Consider the following 7,168-nt stretch of genomic DNA (forward strand, 5'->3'; position numbering starts at 1 on the left):
TATTACTTTATTATCCTGTTAATGTCCATGGGATCAGTAGTGATGGCCTCTCTTTCATTCTCAATATTAGTAATTTGTTATTCTCTCTATTTTTCTTAGTTAACCTGGCTAGAGGTTTATAAACTTTACTGATTTTTTTTTAAAAAACATTTTGGCTTTTTGATTTTCTGCATTGATTTCCTATCTTCAATTTCATTTGTTTCTGCTCTAATTTTTATTATTTCTCCTCTTCTGCTTATACTGGATTTAATTTGCTCTTTTTCTCTGATCTTAATTTACTAAAATGGACACTTAGACTATAAATTTTAGTTATTTCTTCTTTTCTAATATATGCATTCAAAGCTATAAATTTCCCTTTAGGCACTGCTTCTGCTTCATCCCATAAATTCTGATAAGTTGTGCTTTCACTCTCATTTCGTTAAAAATATTAAAAAATTTCTCTTGAAACTTCTTATTTGAATCGTGTTATTCAAGTATTTTGGGGGTTTACAGCTCTCTTTCTCGCATTACTTTCTAGCTTAATTCCATATATTCTGAAAGCTTACTTTGCATAATTTTTCTCTTTTAAATTTGTTAAGGTGTGTCCTATGGTCTAGATCTAGGTAAATGTTCTATGTAACTTATTGTTGGACAAAGTATTCTATCAATAACTAGATCTAGTTGATTGATGGTGTTGCTCAGTTCAACTGTGTCCTCGTTGATTTTCTACCTGCTGAAATTGTCAATTACTGATTGAAGGGTGTTGAAATTTCCAGCTATAGTCTATGGCCATGCCACCCTGAACAAGCTCTACCCGGTCTGAGTCTGATCTCGGAAGCTAAGCAGGGTTGAGCCTGATTAGTACTTGAATGGGAGACCACCTAGGAAGACGAGGTGCTGTAGATGTAAAAAATAAAAAATAAGGGATTGTAAGCTGACAAGGTCCTTGCAATCTGTGAGGTCAACCAAGGATTGCCTCACCTAAAAAAAGAAAAGAAAAAGAAATTTCCAACCATAATAATGGATTTGCCTATTTTTCCTTAAAATGCTATCAGTTTTTGCCTCATGTATTTTGATGCTCTTATTAGGAGCTTGCACATTAAGAATTACTGTGCCTTCTTAGAGAATTGACCCATTTATCATTCTGTAATGCCCCTCTTTATCCCTGATAATTTTTTTTCTCTGAAGTCTGACTTGCTAAAATTAATATAGCTACTTTGGCTTTTTTTTTGATTAATGTTAGCATGATATATCTTTCTCTGTTCTTTTACTTTTAATATATCTGTCTTTATATTTAAAGTGAATTTCTCAGAAAAAAATAGAAATAGAAAAGATCAACAAAACTAAGAGATGGTGTTTTGAAAATATAACTAAATTGACAAACATTTAGCTAGACCAAGAAAAAAGAGAGCAGACTTAAATAAATAAAATCAGAAATAAAAGAGGAGTCATTACAATTGACACCACAGATATACAAAGGCTAATAAGAGACTACTGTGAATAATTATATACCAACAGATTGGATAACCTAGAAGAAGTAGACAAATTCCTAGAAATTTATAACCTATCAAGACTGAATCATGAATAGAAAATTTGAACAGATCAATGAAAGTAAAGAGATTAAAACAGTAATCAAAAACCTCTCAACAATGAAGGTCCCAGGCACAGATGATTTCACTGACAAATTCTTTGAAACATTTAAAAAATTAATAACTATTCTTCTCAAACTCTTCTGAAAAGTTGAAGAGGAGGGAATACTCCCAAACTCATTTTACAAGAACAGTGCTACCCTAATACCAAAGCTAGACAAGGGCACTACAAGAAAAGAAAACTACAGACCAATATTCTTGATGAATATAGAAGCAAAAATTCTCAGCAAAATACTTGCAAACCAAATTCAACAGAACATTAAAAGGATCATATACCAGTTCCAATTTTCACTGATTCCTGGGATGTAAGGATTTTGACATAAACAATTCATTAAATATGATATACAACATTAACAATAAAGGATAAAAAAATCATATGATTATCTCAATAGATGCAGAAAAAGTATTGGTTAAAATTCAACATCCTTTCATGATAAAAATTTTCCATAAATTGGGTGTAGAAGGAATGTATTTCAACACAGGAAGGCCATCTATGACAAATCCACAGGTAATGTCATACTCAGTGGTGAAGGGTTGAATGCTTTCCTGCCGATGTCAGGAACAAGAAAAGTGTGCCCATCCTTACCACTCTTATTCAACATTGTGCTGGAAGTCATAGCCAGAGTCATAGGCAAGAAAAAGAAAGAAAAGGCATCTAAATTGGAAAAGAAGAAATAAAACGATACTTGTTTGCAGATGACATGATCTTAAAAATAGAAAACTCTAAGGACTCCACTAAAAAACTGATAGAACTAATAAGCAAATTCAGTAAAGTTACAGAATACAAAATCAACATATAAAAATCAGTTGCATTGCTATACTTAGCAATGGACTATCTGAAAAAAAAGTAAAACAAACTTATTTACAATAGCATCAAAAATAATAAAATAGTTAGGAATTAATTTAACCAAGGAGGTGAAAGATCTGTATAATGAAAACTATAAGACACCGATAAAAGAAGTTGAGGAAGACACAAATAAATGGAAAGATATCCTATGGTCATATATGTGTATATATATGATATGTTACATATATGTGTGTTTTTATATATATAATGGAATATTCATCCATTTTCTCATGGATGAATAATATTCCATTATATATACATATTATTCATCCATGAGAAAGAAGGAAATCCTGCCATCTTCAACAACATGGATGAACTTGAAGGACATTATTCTAAGTGAAATTAGAGAAAATCAAATACTGTATGATCTTACTTATATGTGGAATCTAAAAAGAAAAATCAAACTCATAGAAACAGTAAAATGGTGTTACCAGGGACTAGAATGTGGGGGAGATGGAGAGATGTTGGTCAGAGGGTACAAGCCTTCAGGTATAAGGTGGATAAGCTCTGGGGATCTAATTTTTTTTTTTTAAAGAAAGATAATACAGAAAATGTATTTCTTTTTTTAAATTAAATTTATTGGAGTGACATTGGTTAATAAAATTATATAGGTTTTAAGTGTACAATTCAATACTACATCATTTGCGTATTGCATTGTGTGTTCACCACCCAAAGTCAAATCTCCTTTTGTCACTGTATATTTGACCCCTTTTACCCTTATCTACCTCCTCCCTACTCCCTTTCACTCTCGTAACCACTAAACTATTGTCTGTGTCTGAGTTTTTGTTTGTCTTTCTCAGTCCTGTATTGCTTTCAGTTTTATATACCACATATGAGTGAAATCATATAGTTCTAAACTTTTTCTGTCTGACTTATTTTGCTTAGTATAACTATCTCAAGATCCATCTATATTGTTGCAGGTAGCAGTATTTCATCTTTTCATATGGCTAAATAATATTCCATTGTATAATATTCCATTGCATATACATACCACAACTTCTTTATACAATCATCTATCAAAGGACACTTCAGTTGTTTCCATGTCTTGGCCAACATAGTCAAAATGGTCATATTACCCAAAGAAACTTATAGATTTAATGCAATCCCCATCAAAATTCCAATAAAACCAAAAAGCTATCAGATTTATATGGAGTCACAAAAAATGTGTTTTCAAAAGAATTTCTCTTAGCTCTACTCTTGCATATAATTCTGCTTTTAAAAATAATCTTAACAAAACTTCAAGAACCATACAAACTCAGCTTGATTTTCATGGGTTTAGAAAAATAAACCTCTGTTGACCAGAAGAAAAAATGTGGGCAAAGGATCTGTATAGACATTTCTCCAAGAAAGATATACAAATAGCTAATATGCACGTTTGAAAAATCAAAACATTAGCCATTTGGAAAATGCAAGTGAAAACCACAATGAGATACCACTTCTCACCCAATTGGATGATTATAATAAAAAAGACAGACAATAATAAATGCTGGCAAGGAGGTAAAAACTGAAACCCTTATGCATTTCTGGAAGGGATGTAAAATGGTACAGACACTTTGGAAAACAGTTTGTCAGTATTTCAAACGTTAAACATAGAGTTAGCCTATGACCCTGCTGGCATATACCACTTGTAGAATATAACCAAGAAAATTAAGTATGTCCACATAAAAAGTTGTACACAGATATTAACAGCAGCATTGTTTATAATAAACAAAAATGGGAACAGTCCAAATGTCCATCAACTAATGAGTGATAAAATATGGTATATCCAGTTAATGGAATATTATCCATAAAAAATGAAATACTAATGCATGCTATAACCTAATGAACCTTGGAAACATTATCTTGTGTAAAAAAAAAAGTCAGTAATAAAAGAGGACATATTACATGATTCCATTGATATGAATTATCCAGAATAGACAAACAGAGACACAAAATAGATTAGTGTTCGCCTAGGGCTGGGGGATTTGGGGATAAATAGGGAGTGACTGCTAATGGGTACAGGTATGTATATAATTACATATATAATTTTAACATATATGCAATACATAGTGTATATATATTATACATATAATTTTTTCTTTTTTCCTTTCACCTTGCAGTTTTGTTGCCATAATTGCAAATTATGGTTTGAGATTATTAGTAATTTTTTTCTTACAAAATGCCTCATTTATTTATAAAATTCTTATTATATGTTACATTATACTTCAAACCTTATTATCAGCAGTTACATACATTTGTCGTTAACATAACTTTGTTTTATTTGTCACAGATATTTTTTAGACAGTAAGTCTTCCCCTACCTTGTTCTTTATTTTCTAATTTTTAAAGAACAGAATATTTAGAACTAGAACAGGGATGGTATAATTTGACTGTTCCCATCTCTTGAATGAGTACTTTAAAAGCTCGTGGTAGTTATTGCCAAGTTACTTTCCAGTAAATTTGTGCTGATTTAACTTCCATGTAGATTTTGTGGGTGTTTTCTCCATGCTCTCTTTTTTTAAAACTGCATATTTTCATACTGTTTAATATCCGACAATGTGTGTCATATTTGAAACCTAGTATCTCATCACTGTTTTAATTTGCATTTCTTTGATTATTAATGAGTTTAAATTTTAAATATAATTATTGAACATTTATGTTATTTCTTTTGTGTATTGCTAGTTTATGTCATTTGCCTCTTTTTCTATTGGGGTATTTATATATTTTACTGCTTTGTAAATCCTCTTTATATTTTGAGGATATCATCATCTATGTTACAAATAATTTACCCAGCTAATATTTTATTAGGTTTATTTGTGCTGTCAGGTTGGCACCAGATCAACAGCAAGAATTTCTTTAGGGAGATGGTTGAGAGCGTGTACTCTGGATTCTAATCCGAGCTCAGCCATTTGTTCATTGTATCATCTTGAAATTTACTTTATTTCTTTTAACTCCTGCTGAAACTGATATAAAACAATAGTGCCAACTTCATGGGATTGTTGACAGGAGTAAATGACTTAAAGGCCTTAGCATAATACCTGTTGTTATGTAGTAAACACACAGTCATTTCTGGCTATTACTATTTGTGTTCTTAGCAGATGAGTTTAGCTCATTTTTTTAATAGACAAGCTAAGCAGAGATAAAGAGAATGATGTGAAATGAATGAGTGTATGAATTATATTTGCTGTTCTGTGTGGCTTCTTCCCATTAACCTTTCCCCCAGGGGAAACTTGCTGGAGACCTTTTTACACTTTGGAATTCGGGTCTTATTTATCAGAACTAAACAAGTAGACCTCCCTTCCCTCTTATGAAGTAGCATATTTGATATACAATATTGTCCTTATTTTGTTTCAACTTGAGAATCTGTTGGATACTCATCGTGTAAGTTATCAATTAAGTGTATTTTTCAAATAAAGCTCAGCAAAATAGAGTACTGTTTTCAGATAGTGTATACTTCATTAAGTTTGTTTTTCCTACTTTCATAATAATGACAGTTATACAACTAAAAGATGTATCACGTGAACAAAAGGGTGGGTGTTCCTAGCTCTGAATATGTCATGGAAACTTTAATTCTTTTTGATTAGTGACATTTTTCTCTCTCAGAAGCTTGGAGGAATGGGAACATGAGATTTCTATGGGAAAGTCTTAACTTGTGTTATTTCTTTTTATATAAGTTATATGTATCTGTTTATTCTGTGGTTGAATATAATGTCCTTTCTATGGTCTCTGGTACAACCTTTGTACATATGCTACCAATTATACTCAGAGCTCCTTCTTAAACCCCACATGTACAAATGAATGCAAACTTTGTACTCTTTTACCTTTGAAAAATTTGTAATGATCACCATATCTTTTTGACCATTAGGTGGGCAAATGCTTAAATTCTCACAAAATTCCCTTTATAAAGCCATTTTTAGTTTTCAGATATTCAATCATAGGTGCCTTTTTTAGAAAGACAAAAAGTATGTTATTGATGAAAGAGAAGAAAGAATCATTATTGTATTGCTACTCCATAATTTATTGATGCAGTTATTGTGAACTAGATTATTTGTAGTACATTTATATATTTTATGTTTATAGATTTATATTTAGTGTTTACTAAATACATAATACATGTAATATGTAATAATTTATGTACATATGTGTGTATAAAACAGATGATGTGATTTTTCATGATTTGATTTTATAGGAACAGAATGCTAGCACTTGAGAAAAGAACATTAAAGAGGATGTAGTCTACTCTCATTTCACAAATGATACCAGCTTAGAGAGGCAGCACATGGATTACCCAGGGTCTCACGTGGGAGAACCTAGTCAGGAATTCAGAGCTGTGCTCATGATACCATTACTCTAGTCACATTTTCACTTTATTCCAAATCCTTTTTATTTAATTTTATTTTATTCTTAATATCACAGTTTTTATTATTATTTTGCATGGTTAAGCCCATTTCAGTTATTCCTAGTCAGTAACTTGGCAGATTTTCTTTAAACAAGAGGCATATTAGGCAGCAGGCTTATGACAAACCGCTAAAGCTACTGAAAAAAATATTGACAAGTTTGCTCTCATTGAAAATGTTCAAGAACAGCCACCCTAGGACCTACAACATGTTAGTATATTCCCATCTCGAAGTCCCAGTAGAAGAATAAGTGGTTACTTTCTTTTGCCTTCACCTCTGTCCTTCATTTTGCCTATTGTGGGCTTTGAAATTACATGC

At 31.4% G+C, this 7,168-nt stretch overlaps 1 protein-coding gene and 1 pseudogene across 2 annotated transcripts in view; both read left to right on the forward strand.

The window, feature by feature from the left end:
• The window catches only part of MSRB3 (methionine sulfoxide reductase B3), a 142,885-nt gene that overhangs the window by 100,273 nt on the left and 35,444 nt on the right, over positions 1-7,168 (forward strand). The window lies entirely within an intron of this gene.
• LOC111730176 lies at positions 761-885 on the forward strand (annotated as a pseudogene).

This window comes from Pteropus vampyrus, unplaced genomic scaffold, assembly GCF_000151845.1.
Source record: "Pteropus vampyrus isolate Shadow unplaced genomic scaffold, Pvam_2.0 Scaffold9, whole genome shotgun sequence".
NCBI classification, from domain to species: Eukaryota; Metazoa; Chordata; class Mammalia; order Chiroptera; family Pteropodidae; genus Pteropus; species Pteropus vampyrus.